We start from the raw sequence: 16,036 nt of genomic DNA, 5'->3' as shown, positions 1-16,036 counted from the left end.
GAATAGCAGCCTGCATTGCTGCGAAAGGTGGATATACACTGTACTAGTGCCGACATTGTGCATGCTCTGTTGCCTGTGTCTATGTGCCTGTGGTTCTGTCAGTGTGATCATGTGATGTATCTGACCCCAGGAATGTGTCAATAAAGTTTCCCCTTCCTGGGACAATGAATTCACGGTGTTCTTATTTCAATTTCCAGGAGTGTATTTCCGGGAAGTATCACTCCACGTGGTTTGTCTACGATTCTAGAGAGGTTTCCGACCAGTCAGCGTACAGTTGGTGTCGAGTCTTGTACCGTAAGAAGCAAGGGAGAGGGTGCTGTTATGGGTGGCCGAAATCCTCTTTCTCCAATATAAATGCACACGTGGATTAACACGGATCTTAATGTACAAGAAGCAGCTACTTAACATGAGTAGAGTCCATGTTTGAGGAACAAGCTCGTCAGTAATAGTCCTGTTGCAGACAATATCGGTAATCTTGCTGTTACACTAATGTGGTTGCTAGATACTGATGATGATGATGATGATGACTGGATTGCGTGGCGCTCAACTGCGCAGTTCTCAGCGCCCGTACAAATTCCCAACCTTTGCTCAGCCCAATCTATCTACTTTCATGAATGATGATGAAATGATGAGGACACACAAACACCGTCATCTCGAGGCAGGAGGAAATCCCTGACCTGCTAGATACTGTCGTAGCCTGTGATGTGAATTGCTAGTGAGACAGTGACGCCCTCTGGTCAGCGACGGCGGCCTAAATACGTGCCGTCGAGAGGGCATTGGCGGCGTGTTGTTTGTCGGTGTGTCTCTGGCCTCTCTCGTGATATGCGCGCTTGATCCAGCACCTACTATCGATCTTCGCGCTACATCTTTGTCGACCAGTGTGCTGGCGACAGCTAACGCCAGCACACACGGTAGTAATACAATGGCACCGTGCTCTGGCTCCTCATGTGCACGTGAAATTGATCTGATGGCAGTTCTCAGATAACCGAAACCATTTAATCACCAGTCAAACTAAAATTATGTGATTCGGTCTGATACTTTTAATGTATACTAACAACAGTCTTCATAATATAGGTATTATCTGTGACGTCACGCTCCGTGGAGCTAAAAAGGATGCAGTGGAGGAGGAGGAGGAGATTAGTGTTTAATGTCCCGTCGACAACGAGGTCATTAGAGACGGAGTGCAAGCTCGGGTGAGGGAAGGATGGGGAAGGAAATCGGCCGTGCCCTTTCAAGGGAACCATCCCGGCATTTGCCTGAAGCGATTGAGGGAAATCACGGAAAACCTAAATCAGGATGGCCGGAGACGGGATTGAACCGTCGTCCTCCCGAATGCGAGTCCAGTAGGATGCAGTAGGAGCCAAAATACCTGGTCGTTATAATGGAAGTGTAGCTACTCATGAAGGTCCAGAGTGAGCTGTAATTATCGTGTGACAGCGAAACTTCATAAATATGCTAAGGTGTTAATGCGAAACCGATTTACGCTGGAAAAAAATTAGTTCCCATTTTGGTCACCAGGTGCCAATATGCCGCTGTACACTGCACTTGTACGTCTCCGATGGCCGTAAATTAATAATAAAATCAAGATTATCGCTTTCTTCGCCCACCCGGTCAGTCATGCAGTGTAACGCACGGCTTTCCAGATTGGGAAGGTCCCTGGCACGAATCCACCCGGCGGACTTGGGTCGAGGTCCAGTGAGCCAGCCAGACTGTGGAAGGTTTTTAGGCGGTTTTCCATCTGCCTCGGCGAACTCGGGCTGGTTTCCCTTATTCTGCCTAAGCTAGACAATGTCGGCGATTGCTGCGCAAAAAAGTTCTCCCCGGATACTCTACCACGCGAATATAGGGGTTACACTCGTCTGGTATGAGACGTTCCCTGGGGGGGTGGGGGCTCCGGGGAGGGGGCAGGAGGGGGCAGGAGGGGGCGGTTCCACCGGGGGCCCAAACGCACAATAATCCTGAAAGAGTGGTTCGGTGCGCGGCGGTATACGGGTGAAGGGCGAAGTGGATTGAGGTAGTCGTTGAGGGGTTGTGGACCACTGCAGCTGTGGCAGTGAAGGAACCTCTCCATTGTTTCTAGGCCCCTGGTTAACATACAATACAATACAATACAATACAATCCCTTTCTTACCTTGGTTAAGCTGGAATGCCTCGAGGGCAAATGTAACGATTTAGAACTATATATCACTAGAGGAAACCGTATATCGCCGAAATGAGAAGTTAAAGAGGCCTTCCGGATGAATCCTTTTAAATTGATTTTATTATTATTATTATTATTATTATTATTATTATCATCATCATCATCATCATCATCACATTAGAATATAGTACGTGTTTTACTGTTATTTATATCCATGCAGATTATAAGGTAAAATACCCTCCCACGATTTTGTGTCTATATGTGAAGACCAATCTCAGGAAATACTGTAGGAATTTTGATAGGTCTTGCACTACCAGATCCACTGCCGCACGAGGATATTCTCTGTACACATTTCATTGTTTATATGTGTGTAATATATCTTTTGTTACCTATTCCATATGTGACTGACTTCGAGTGGCACGTCGTGGCAATGATTGGAGCTGCAAGCAGATCAGCTACAGAAGAGTCAGTATTTGATGGGAAAGGACGTAATTAAGCAGCCGCCCCACCCTCAGAGCGTAGGGGCAGTTTGACCAGAATCTATACATAATTTGAATTAAAGTCACCTGCAGGGTTTTCTGCCTGCACGAGAAAGCTTATCTCAGGAAATAAGTAGAGTTTTGAAACGGCTTTCACTGGTAGACAGACTGATTTTCGAGTAATATTTGTATGTATAGTTTATTACGGCTGCACCATACACGTCGTTAGGCTGTGTTAATTAGTGTTTCCGGTGCGTTGCAGACGTGGGTCTCGCTAACCATTACTAAAATCGTTGGCATCTGGTGCACGCTGAAAGTTTAGGCGATAGTAACAAACTGTACCCCCTACCACCAGAACTGAACCCTGTCTGTTCCCATGCATTTTCATCAGGACTAGGTCAGAACATTTCTGTGTTACGTTTTATTTATTCTCCTCCATTAATTGTTTAATTATTTTTGTTTATAAATGTTTTACGCACCTTTATGTATATTATGTACTGACTCATTTTATGATCAGGTAGCTCTGGCTCATACGGAACCTGATGAATATATAAATATTTTTCAGCGAGGGCCTGTAACACTATGTATTATGTAAATTGTTGGCTTTCGCGGACGCTATCAATTCCTCTGAGATGTAGACTGTGTCGTGTTGAAGAAATGATGGACCAACGTTTCGGCCACTACTGGAAGTGGATGTCGTCACGGTATATTACACGGTGGTTATAAAAAACTTTTGCTACTTCAGACAGCGTGGACAGAAAGCAATTAACCGTATGGGTATCCTACTTTATGGAGATGAGGCTCAGACGGTGTGTTTATGGATTTGCGTTGTTAGTGGTCTTACCGTCACGAAGTTTCGTTAGATGCCGGTACTGGTACAGCGAATTAGGTTCAAACGCCAGATCAGTGTATATACACAGTTAACGTGGGCCTAGACGAGGTGAGCATGGTTTTACACGTAAAGCTGTTGCATCAAAAGAACACTAATAGCAGCTCTTTGGGATTATCGACGAATTTTACGAATGCGGAAAGATCCCCTTGATTCGTAAGTTCGAATTAACTGGTTCAAATGGCTCTGAGCACTATGGGACTTAACGTCCAAGGTCTTCAGTCCCCTAGAACATAGAACTACTTAAACCTAACTAACCTAAGGACATCACACACATCCATGCCCGAGTCAGGATTCGAACCTGCGTCCGTAGCGGTTGCGCGGTTCCAGACTGAAGCGTCTAGAACCGCTCGGCCACTCCGGCCGGCAATGACCTGGTGATCTGAGAATTGCTCATAGGAGAGGCCGACGGCCACTTGCGACAGAAATTGTTGAAGCTATTGCTGAACGGAATGTGCAGTATTCAAGCATTGCATGAGCTGTGTCACGTCAGCTGAACATTCCACGCTCCACCGTTCGAAACGTTCTGCAACTGTGAAATGGTAGCTCTAGTGCGGTTCCAGGCTGTCGTGGATGCACATAGTCGCTACATTGAGGAACGTTTGTAACGTGAACTTGGTACGTTATTAACAAATGGTTAACCTCTTATGTGGAAATTTAAATGTGTTTCTTTCAATAGTTTATTCATTATTTCTCCTCCGTGTGTCCTTGTAAAATTTCCCCGAAGTTTCACTGTCCTACTATCACTCGTTTTTCATGGGGGCCATGTGAAGCAGCGAAAGTTTAATTACAACCACACTGTACATACGCTGTCTGCACCTGGACACCACACTGAGGTGATAAAAGTCATGAGATACATCCTAATATCGTGTCAGACCTCATTTGTCCCAGCGTAGTGCAGCAAGTCGAGGTGGCATGGACACAACAAGCAATGCTGTCTCTACAGCCATCCATAATTACGAAAGTATCGCGGGTGCAGGATTTTGTCCTTGAACTGAACTCTAGATTATGTCCAATAAATGTTCGATGGGAGTCATTTCGGGTGCTGGAACTGTTGCCCCATGACATGGCACGTTGTCATCCACCGAAATACCGTCGTTGTTTGGGAACATGAAGTCCATGATTGTTGGACTAGAGGACTTAGTCAACAGCATGTAGAATAGCCCGCACCACTATGGTGCCACTACGAGCTTGCACAGTGCCTTGTTGGTTGGTTGGTTGGTTTGTGGGATTAAAGGGACCAGACTGCTATGGTCACTGGTCCCTTTTTCCAAATACTAAAAACACCCACAGAGAATAAAAACGAGTAACAGAATAGATCACAGACGACACAGAAGAAGAGAAACTTAGACGAAGACCAGACAAGACGAACTAAAATCACACAGAGTGTGACGGTGGTTGGCCGACCATAGAAACAAAAAAGGAAAAGCCAACCACCGAGAAACGCATTAAAAACTCAGATTAAAATCGTAGGCCAATGGCCAGAATCAACACAAAAGAACATAACAAACACTCAGAGTAAACGATAAAAACCCCCTGCCCGAATAAAACGTAAAACTAAGCCAGCCACAGCAGGGTCATCAGATAAAAAGGCAGGGAGCGTATCAGGCAGCGCACATGTCTGCCTGACCACAGCTAAAAGGGGGCAGGCCAACAAAATGTGGGCCACTGTCAAAGCAGCCCCGCAGCGACATACAGGAGGGTCCTCCCGGCGCAATAAATAACTGTGTGTCAGCCGGGAGTGGCCAATGCAGAGCCGGCAAAGGACTACCGAGTCCCTGCGAGTGGCTCGCAGGGATGACCGCCACACAGCTGTCGCCTCCTTGACAGCACAGAGTTTATTACGCGTTGTCAGTTCGCGCCATTCATCGTCCCATAGCGCAAAAACTTTGCGGCATAAGACCGCCCGCAAATCAGTCTCTGGGAGGCCAACATCCAGGGATGGTTTACTCGTGGCCTCTTTCGCCAGGCGGTCAACATGTTCATTGCCAGGGATACCGACATGACCGGGGGTCCACACAAAGACCACAGAGCGGCCGCAACGGGCAAGAGTATGCAGGGACTCATGGATAGCCATCACCAGACGAGAACGAGGGAAACACTGGTCGAGAGCTCGTAAACCGCTCAGGGAATCGCTACAGTTAACGAAGGACTCACCTGAGCAGGAGTGTATATACTCTAGGGCACGAAAGATGGCAACCAGCTCAGCAGTTTAATCGCTGCAGCCATCCTGCAAGGAACGTTGTTTGGAATGATCCCCTAGAGTTAGCGCATACCCAACACGACCAGCAACCATCGAACCGTCAGTGTAAACAATGCCAGAGCCCTGATACGTGGCCAGGATGGAATAAAAGCGGCGGCGGAAGGCCTCTGGAGGAACTGAGTCCCTCGGGCCCTGTGCCAAGTCGAGCCGAAGGCAAGGGCGAGGAACACACCATGGGGGTGTACGCAAAGTGGCCCGGAAAGGAGGTGGAACAGTGAAAACCCTAAGCCCAGAGAGAAGCTCTTTGACGCGGACCGCGATCGTACAACCTGACCGGGGCCGACGTTCTGGCAGATGGACGACCAATTGCGGGAAAAGGAGACGATAGTTTGGATGCCTGGGCAAGCTAAAAACATGGGCAGCATAAGCGGCCTGCAAACGTTGGCGCCATAACCGCAATCGAGGGACACCTGCCTCCACTAGTATGCTGTCCACAGGGCTGGTGCTGAAGGCACCAGTGGCAAGTTGTATCCCACTGTGCAGTATTGGGTCCAGCACCCGCAACGCAGATGGGGAAGTGGAGCCATAAGCCAGGCTCCCATAATCCAGACGAGACTGGATTAACACTCGGTAGAGCCGTAACAGGGTAGACCTGTCGGCGCCCCAGCTGGTGTGGCTCAAGCATCTCAGAGCATTTAGATGCCGCCAACACGCCTGCTTAAGCTGCCGAATATGAGGCAGCCAAGTCAGCCGGGCATCAAAAACTACACCCAAAAACCTGTGGGTCTCCATCACAGCAAGGAGTTCGTCGGCAAGATAAAGCCACGGTTCAGGATCGACTGTTCGGCGCCGGCAGAAATGCATAACGCGGGTCTTGGCAGCCGAAAACTGAAAACCATGCGCTACAGCCCAAGAATGCGCCCTGTGGATAGCGCCCTGTAGCTGACGTTCGACAATTGCAATGCCAGTAGCGCTGTAGTAAAGGCAGAAGTCGTCAGCATACAGGGAAGCGGAGACAGAACTGCCCACCGCTGCAGCGAGCCCGTTTATTGCGATTAAAAACAGGCAGACACTGAGGACAGATCCCTGTGGTACCCCATTCTCCTGGACTCGGGAGGAACTATGAGAGGCCGCGACTTGCACGCGGAAGGTACGATACGACAGAAAATTTCGGATAAAGGTCGGCAGAGGGCCCCGAAGACCCCATCCATGAAGCGTATAAAGAATGTGATGACGCCACGTCGTATCGTACGCCTTTCGCATGTCGAAAAAGACAGCGACCAGGTGCTGACGGCGGGCAAAGGCAGTACGGATGGCCGACTCCAGACTCACCAGATTGTCGGTGGCGGAGCGGCCTTTACGGAACCCACCCTGAGATGGAGCCAGAAGGCCCCGAGACTCCAGTACCCAATTCAAGCGCCGGCTCACCATCCATTTGAGAAGCTTGCAAGGAACGTTGGTGAGGCTAATGGGGCGGTAGCTGTCCACCTCCAAAGGGCTCTTCCCAGGTTTCAGAATGGGGATAACAATACTTTCCCGCCATTGCGACGGAAACTCACCCTCGACCCAAATGCGATTGTAAAGGTCGAGGAGCCGTCGCTGGCAGTCCACTGAAAGGTGTTTCAGCATCTGACAGTGGATGCGATCTGGTCCAGGAGTGGTATCAGGGCAAGCGACAAGCGCACTGTGAAATTCCCACTCACTGAATGGAGCGTTGTAGGATTCAGAATGGTGAGTGCGTAAAGAAAGGCTCCGACGTTCCATCCGCTCTTTAATGGAGTGGAAGGCCAGGCGGTAATTCGCAGAAGCGGAACTCATAGCAAAATGCTCTGCCAAGCGGTTTGCAATGACGTCGGAGTCAGTACAAACTTCTCCATTCAGTGAGAGCGCTGGGACGCTGACAGGGGTCCGATAGCCATAGACCTGTCGAATCATGGCTCAGACCTGCGATGGAGTGACATGGAGGCCAATGGTGGACACATACCGCTCCCAGCACTCCTGCTTGCCTTGGCGGATAAGGAGGCGGGCTCACGCACACAGCCGTATGAACGATAAGGTGGTCTATGGAGGGATGTCGCTTGTGACGCTGGAGCGCCTGCCGGCGATCTTTAATCGCTTCAGCGATCTCAGGCGACCACCAAGGCACAGTCCGCCGCCGAGGGGACCCAGAAGAACGGGGAATGGCAGATTCGGCGGCAGTAACGATGCCGGTGGTGACCGATTGAACCACCACATCAATGTCACCATTAGAGAGGGGCTCAATAGCGGCAGTGGAGGAGAACAAGTCCCAGTCAGGCTTATTCATAGCCCATCTGCTGGGGCGCCCAGAAGAGTGACGCCGTGGCAGTGACAGAAAGATTGGAAAATGGTCGCTACCACACAGGTCGTCATGCACACTCCATTGGACAGACGGTAAGAGGCTAGGGCTAAAGATCGAAAGGTCAATGGCGGAGTATGTGCCATGCGCCACACTGAAGTGTGTGAAGGCGCCATCATTCAAAATCGAGAGATCGAGTTGCGCCAATAAATGCTCAACGGTGGCGCCTCGACCTGTTGCCACTGACCCACCCCACAGAGGGTTATGGGCGTTGAAGTCGCCCAGTAACAAGAAAGGTGGCGGCAATTGGGCTATCAGTGCAGCCAGGACATGCTGCGCGACAACACCAGCCGGTGGAAGGTAAAGACTGCAGACAGTAACAGCCTGTGGCGTCCACACCCGAACAGCGACAGCCTCTAAAGCTGTTTGTAGAGGGACAGACTCGCTGTGAAGAGAGTTAAGGACATATATGCAGACACCACCAGACACCCTTTCATAAGCTGCCCTGTTCTTATAATAACCCCGATAGCCACGGAGGGTGGGGGTTCGCATTGCTAGAAACCAAGTTTCCTCAAGAGCAATGCAGAAGAAAGGGTGAAGGCTGATAAGTTGGCGGAGCTCAGCTAGATGGTGAAAGAAACCGCTGCAGTTCCACTGGAGTATGAAATTGTCCATGGCTGAGAAGGCGTGAAGGGACTAGGAAGGCAATTTACGCCGCTTGTTCACTCGCTGTCACCGATTCAGAACCCGCACGAGTGACATCCATGGCGTCTGAGGGACTGGGGAGATCCAGGTCTTCAGCAGACGCCAGAATCTCGACCTCATCCTCAGACACAGAGCTTGTAGGAAGCGGTGGGACAGGTGCCACCGCAATGTCGTTGGTCTTGGGGACTTTCTTCTTTTTCGGCTTCTCCCGCTGCGCCTTCGGTGGTTGAGGCTTCATGGGCTTCACTGGGTCAGTCTCAGGGACGGACGACGACCGTGAGGCCCTACGACCAGGGACTGGTGGTTGTTTCAGCCACTTGCAGGTGTCCGCGTTTCCACTGGTTGGAACTTGCGAGGGGAGGTCCCCAAGGGACCCCTTCCTGATGAGAGAAGCCGAAGAAGTCTTACGCTTCTCTGGCTGGTAAGGGGGAACTGATGTCCCCGATGGTTTGGGGGGTGTTGCTCCCAAAGTAGATGGAGCAGCAGCAACAGGGAGTGAAGTGCCCCCCACAACCAAGGGGGCTGGTGAATTCTGACAGAGCTGAGGTCGAACTGTAGGTGACGACATGGTAGAGGTTCGAACCGGTGTTGCAGCCGCGGCATAGGTGGTTGTCATTGGCACAGGATGTAACCGCTCATATTTCCGCCTAGCCTCGGGGTAGGTCAGGGGGTCCAGGGTCTTGTATTCCATTATCTTCCTTTCTTTCTGGAATATCCTACAGTCCGGCGAGCAAGGGGAATGGTGTTCTCTGCAGTTAACACAGATAGGAGGCAGGGCACATGTAGTATTGGGATGCAAAGGACATCTACACTCTCGACATGTGATGCTGGAAGTACAGCAGGATGACGTGTCCGAACTTCCAGCATTTAAAACACCGCATTGGAGGAGGGATATATGGTTTCACATAACATCGGTAAACCATCACCTTGACCTTTTCGGGTAAGACATCACCCTCGAAGGCCAAGATGAAGGCACCGGTGGCCACCTGATTATCCCTCAGACCCCGATGGACGCGCCAGACGAAGTGAACACCTCGTCGTTATAGGTTGGCGCGTAGTTCGTCGTTGGACTGCAGAAGAAGATCCCTGTGGAATATAATACCCTGGACCATGTTGAGACTCTTATGCGGCGTGATGCTAACTGAAACATCCCCCAACTTGTCACAATTGAGCAACAGCCGTGACTGGGCAGAGGACGCCGTTTTGATGAGCACAGAACCAGAGCGCATTTTGGACAAGCCCTCCACCTTCCTGAACTTGTCCTCTAAATTCTCCACAAAAAACTATGGCTTGGTTGGCAGAAAAGATTCACCATCAACCCACATACAGACAAGGTACTGGTGTGAATAATCTCCTCTGCTGTCTTTAGCCATGCGTTCCTCCCATGGAGTGGCCAGGGAGGGAAATGATCTCGGATCGTATTTCTTCCCATTGAGGTTAGACCTGGATCGCTTAGAGACTGCTGGTGGAGGCCCACCAGCGAGAGACGATATACCACACTTCATTGCAGGTCATCCGCCCTGATGCCACACACTCTGACCAGGGGCTCTCCCCACAGGCGCCACCCAGCCACAGCAAAGACCACCTGGCAGGATGGCCTTTGCTGGGAGTCCCAATGCCCCAGAGGGATAGACATCTATTCCTCGGCATATGTGGGGAGGTAGCAGCTCAGGCATCAGTAGTGCGATCCCTGTGTAGTCAGGGGGCTACCACCAAGAGGGTACATGAAAACCCCACCACAACGGACTGGCTACCGTGCTGGATGTCGGGTGTCGAAATATCCATGTACATCACAAGGGCAAACATGGAAGTGCACAATGGAGGGAATGTATGCTACCCGGAACACACTGCAGCCAATGTGGCCAGAAGCTCAATGGAAGTCCAACTCCATGACAATATCGGGTGTGCCAGATCTTAGGGCAAGATGGATATATAATACATCACGTAAGGCGTCCTTCCCCAAATGGTACGCACTAACAGAAAATTTTGAAAGGTAGTGGTCAAACCACTTAGGGGACCTTCACATTAAGGCCGAAACGTTTGAGACTCCTTTTAGTCACCTCTTACGACAGGCAGGAATACCGCGGGCCTATTCTTACCCCCGAACCCGCAGGGGGAAGTGCCTTGTTGACAACCGTGCTCCATGGCTTCGTGGGGTCTGCGACACACACTAAATCTTCCATCAGCTCTTGCCAACTGAAATTTGGACTCGTCTGACCACGCCACGGTCAGTCGTTTAGGGCGCAACCGATATGGTCGTGAGCCCAGGAGAGGCGCTGAAGCTGCTGCCATAGACCAATAGCGTCAAGTTTTGCCGCACCGTCCTAACTGGTACGGTCGTCGTACGTCACATATTGATTTCTGCGGTTATTTCACGCAGTGTTGCTTGTCTGGTAGCACTGACAATAGTACGCAAAAGCCATTGTTCTCCATCCTTAAATGAACACCGTCGGCTACTTCGTTCTCAGTGGTGAGTGGTAATGCCTGAAATTTGGTATTCTTGGCACTCTTGACACTGGCGTCATGGAATATTGAATTCCCCAACGATTGCCCATTATGATTCTCCGGGATGTTATGCCGTGGTCGGTTGATGAATTTTGTCTCAATTCCCAACGTTTCGTCCCCGTCTGCGGGAGACATCTCCAAGGGGGTCTGTAGCTCGATGGAAGGTCCAATACACCCGCTGACTCGCTACTGACTGCCTCTAAATTCCGTGTCCGCGTGTTCCCGCGCCGCGGCGTGACGTCACGTGTTTTGAAAACGTCAGTGCAATTGGCCGCTGTCCGCTGCCGTCGATCGCCGTTGCCATCACCCAGTAGTGGACGGGTGGTACACATCTTCTTTAACACCGGCATCCATATACCGTTTAATTTCACGCCCTCCTCCTTTCGATTGAAATTATTAGGGTGTTTAGCGATTTCGATTGCCTCCCTGTAGAGCCTTTCGTAATATCCGCTTGTGGCAGCTAGTACTTGCGTCTCCTCGAAACGAATATGGTGGTTCCCTGGCTGGAAAGCATACTCCGCAACAGCTGATCGTTCCGTTTCCTCCTCTTCTACAATTGCCCTTGAGCCATTCCAAATGTTTTGAAACAGTTCTTTTAGTGGTACCCACATAAACATCTCCACAGCTGCATGGGATCCTATACACTCCAGCTTTTTCCAATGGTTTGCGAGCGTCCTTGGCAGGCTTAAGGTATTCCTGTATCTTCCAGGTGGGCTTGTAAATTACGAACCGGCCGGAGTGGCCGTGCGGTTCTAGGCGCTGCAGTCTGGAGCCGCGTGACTGCTACGGTCGCAGGTTCGAATCCTGCCTCGGGCATGGATGTGTGTGATGTCCTTAGGTTAGTTAGGTTTAAGTAGTTCTAAGTTCTAGGGGACTGATGACCACAGCAGTTAAGTCCCATAGTGCTCAGAGCCATTTGAACCACTTTTGTAAATTACGGTAACATTCCGCTTCGTCAAGATCCTCTCTATTCTTTCCGTTACATTTTTGACAAACGGCAGGAAAACCTTAGATTTTGCAGTAGCCTGTACGTCACTATGATTTCTGCGTGGCTGTCTCAACGCACGTTTTATTTCGGCGGACGAATATCCGTTCTTCATTAGTGCATTGTGGAGATGTTCCAGCTCCGCGTCGAGCAACTCAGGTTCACAAATATTTCTAGCTCTGTCTGCTAACGTCTTGATAACACCCCGCTTCTGTTGTGGGTGGTGGTTCGAATCCCGGTGCAAATAACGGTCCGCGTGCGTGGGTTTGCGGTATACTGAGTGGCCCGCGGACACAGAATTTAGCGGCAGGCAGTAGCAAGCCAGCGGGGGTGTTCGACCTTCCATCGAGCTACAGACCCCCTTCAAGATGTCTCCCGCAGACGGGAATTGACACCAAATTCATCAACCGACCACGGCATAACAGCCCGGATAATCATAAGGGACATGACATTTCCGGCCGTGAAAGTCTACATTTTAGTATCCCTAACGATTGTCCCATGCGTCTAGTTCCAACTTCCATTCCGCACCCAAAGTCTTTCAATTCCTATCGTGCGGCCATAACCACGTCGGAAACCTTTTCACATGACTCACATGTGTACAAATGACAGCTTCGCCAATGCACTGCCCTTTGTTTAACTTGTGTAAAGTGATACTACCGCCATCTGCATATGTGCATATCGCTATCCCATTACCTGCCACCTCAGTAAATGCTAACTCCAGAGACGCCTTTGTGTTTCGAAACACTGAACGAAGCTAGGTTTTCCACCTGCTTCCCTAGGGCGACTGGCGTGGTCGAGTGCTCGAGTGCTGCCTGCCCCTCAGTTTTCGGCGAGGCCGTCAGAGCTGGGCTGTGCGAGGCTAGTCTTGCCTAGCCGAGGCGCCACAAATAACAGCTCCGGTCAGCGCGTGGCCGTCACGGTGAGCAAGACGCATGGTTCGCCCGCCGACCAGATAATGGTGGCCCATTGCCGCAATTTGGGGCCACGGCGGAGGGCTGGGTGCGCCTCCCCGGACGTCTCTATCGGCAGCGGCCACGCTCCGGCGCTGCTCCCACAGACAGGCCCTTCCAGGGAAAGTCGCTCTCCAGCACTGGCCGCGCTCCAGAGTTCACGGAGCGCTTGCCGCTGACGATTTGTACTGTGCTGAATTACAGCGTACACTTGACAACCCGTAGCTAGTAATCTTGCGAGGAAATCATCGTGGATTCATCAATGCAGTTCGGCGAGAATACAGGTAACGTCAGATCACCCAAGCGAAAAGGAAACATTTCCTTACTCTACTAATCATCAGTATTCTTTGTTATTCTGAACGTAAAACGTACACCGCACCTCTTAACAATTTACCCATTACGTACACACTATCTTATCAAAACCGTCCTGACACACCCATATAATGCAGAAATTACCAATAGATGCCATGACAGATGGATACGCCAACATAAAACGAGACGGGGATTATTGAGTTGTCAGTAGCGAAGCAATACAGTCGGAATGGGGGCGATCAGGAGAGGTCAGTGACTTCTAACTCGTGCTAGAAATCTCATGTCACCTGAGAACATACCAATCGGGCACATTTAAAACCGACCCAAGTCGATATCTGCTGAGGTGACTGAAGTGGAAACACGGAGGAACAGCTATTGCTAAACCGAGACCAGGTAGTCGTCATGAGCTTATCAACAGGGACCGCTGAGTACTGAGGAAGGGGGCTGTAAGAATCGTATGAATTCAGCGGAGGGACTCACTCGTCAGTTTCGAGTCACCAGTATGCTAGCTGTATGTAGGGTGTTAAAAAGAATAGAGTACAATGGTCTAGCAATTCTTCATACGGCGCAAATTTCGGCAGTCAGTGCTAAGCGACGATGCAGCTGGTGCAAAAAGCGACGGCACTGGATATTCGAGAACTGGAAACGAGTGACTTGGAAGAACCCATCACTCTACACCATGCGGCAATCCGGTTGTAAGGGTTTGGGTTTGTCGAATGCCTTGAGTACGTTACTTGCAATCATGTAAAGTCCCAACAGTCAGGACTGGAGGACGGCGTGTTACAGTGTAGTGTTGCTTCCGTTGTTTCGGTATAGCCTCTAACTGCACTAAAGAAACCGCTAAATCGGGGAGGATTAGAAAACACTTTACGGAGAACAGAGGAACTGAGAGATGATTCTTGATTCTTGATTCTTGATTCTATCAGCATGACAATACACCCTGACGTAAAGCTGCATCTGTTAGGCAGTTCTTTCCTAAAAGGGACTGGCCTGCTCAGAGTCCCGACTTAAACCCAATGAAACACCTTTGGCATGAGTTAGAACGTCGACTTCGCTCAAGACCCAGCATCCAACATTATTCCCTTCTTTGGGTTCGGCTCATGAATAGGAATGGGCTGCCATCCCTCCCCCTCCCCCCTCTCAAGCAATCAGACGCCTCACTAAAAGTAAGCAGCGGAGTACAGGCCATCATAAATGCGAAAGGTGGACACACCCCATATTAATATCTGCTAATAGGTAACCGGATACATTTAGCACTTAGTCACGAAGATACAGTCCTAGTTTGGAAACAAAAGAGGTGTCCTCAGCAGAATACGCAAAGTTGTCAACGTTTCCACCAATGAGTGGAGTGCCCTTTTCTACAGGGCTGTTGGACTACCGACGGTATCGATGCAGCTCGGTTGATTACTGAGAAACACTGTGAGGAGTACGAGTAACTTCACTTGACTTTTGTGGACGTGGAAAGGCTTTCTGACCAAGTATTACACCATATTATGTGATTTGCTGTCCGAGAGAAAGGACTACTTCAAAAACTAACTGAATGGGTTTGGCTAATCTACCACGATTCTTAAAGTCAAGTACATTCTGCTGCTGATGTATCAGGTGACTTTCCTTTTTCTGTGGGTTTCCATCTGGCATCTGCTCTTTCTCCGCATCTCTTCATCATAATAACTGACACGGTAGCCGGAAATCTTCAGAAATTAGCAAATTTGTGACTGTTGTATGTTTGTAATGCTCTGCTGGCTGCTGAAGACGAGACTGACGTTCAGTGACAAGTTCAAGCATGGAAAACCCGCCTTGAACAGTCCGGAATTCGTTTGAATATAAAGATGACTGAATGCCTGCCAACAGAATAATACGGATACCACCAAGGTTGAAGGTAAAGATTTTCAAGTACCTCGGATCAGCAATCACTTCTTCCCTAAATCACAAGCACCGTTAGCAACGTATGACTTAACTGGTATGGCAGACAACGACTGGTGTGGTTTTTGGTTAGAAGATCCCAGACCAGCTCTGCATTTTTCGACGGAGAATCTTGGCCTAAGGCAAAAGAAGGAGTTTAGTGACTTTCTGTACTGGAAACCAAAACTGTTCGATGGACATCTGGCCTGACACTTCATGATCATGCAACCGATGATGAAATTTGCAGGCGGTATTGGGTGGCCCCTGTGTGGTAGGGACGTACTTCGGGCAGATCAAGGAACAATAACAGAACTCGGCCTATTGGCAGACCGACGCTGAATACATATCCTCCATAAAGGATTCAAGATGGCACATAACGGGACGGTATAAATTCGAGACACGTAGTGTGTTGTTGAGAATGGTTCTGAAAAAGTGTAATTAGGACGGCAAAAGCACAATTATTTTCTTGTTCTATAATTACGAACATAAAAAAAAGAAGTAAGCCATTAGGTCTGAGGGAAGCCAAGCTTTTGCCCTTGTTCCATTTGGTGAACGTCGTTCCTACAAAGGAAAAGGCGCTGTGGGGAGACCTGATGGACAGTGTTTAGGCAGGGGCTGACAGGTGGCCTTCTGGCATTCCGTTTTGGGA

Source organism: Schistocerca americana, chromosome 3 (assembly GCF_021461395.2).
Source record: "Schistocerca americana isolate TAMUIC-IGC-003095 chromosome 3, iqSchAmer2.1, whole genome shotgun sequence".
In the NCBI taxonomy this organism is placed as follows: Eukaryota; Metazoa; Arthropoda; class Insecta; order Orthoptera; family Acrididae; genus Schistocerca; species Schistocerca americana.
The sequence above is the reverse complement of the archived record's forward strand: the minus strand, read 5'-3'. Positions refer to the sequence as shown.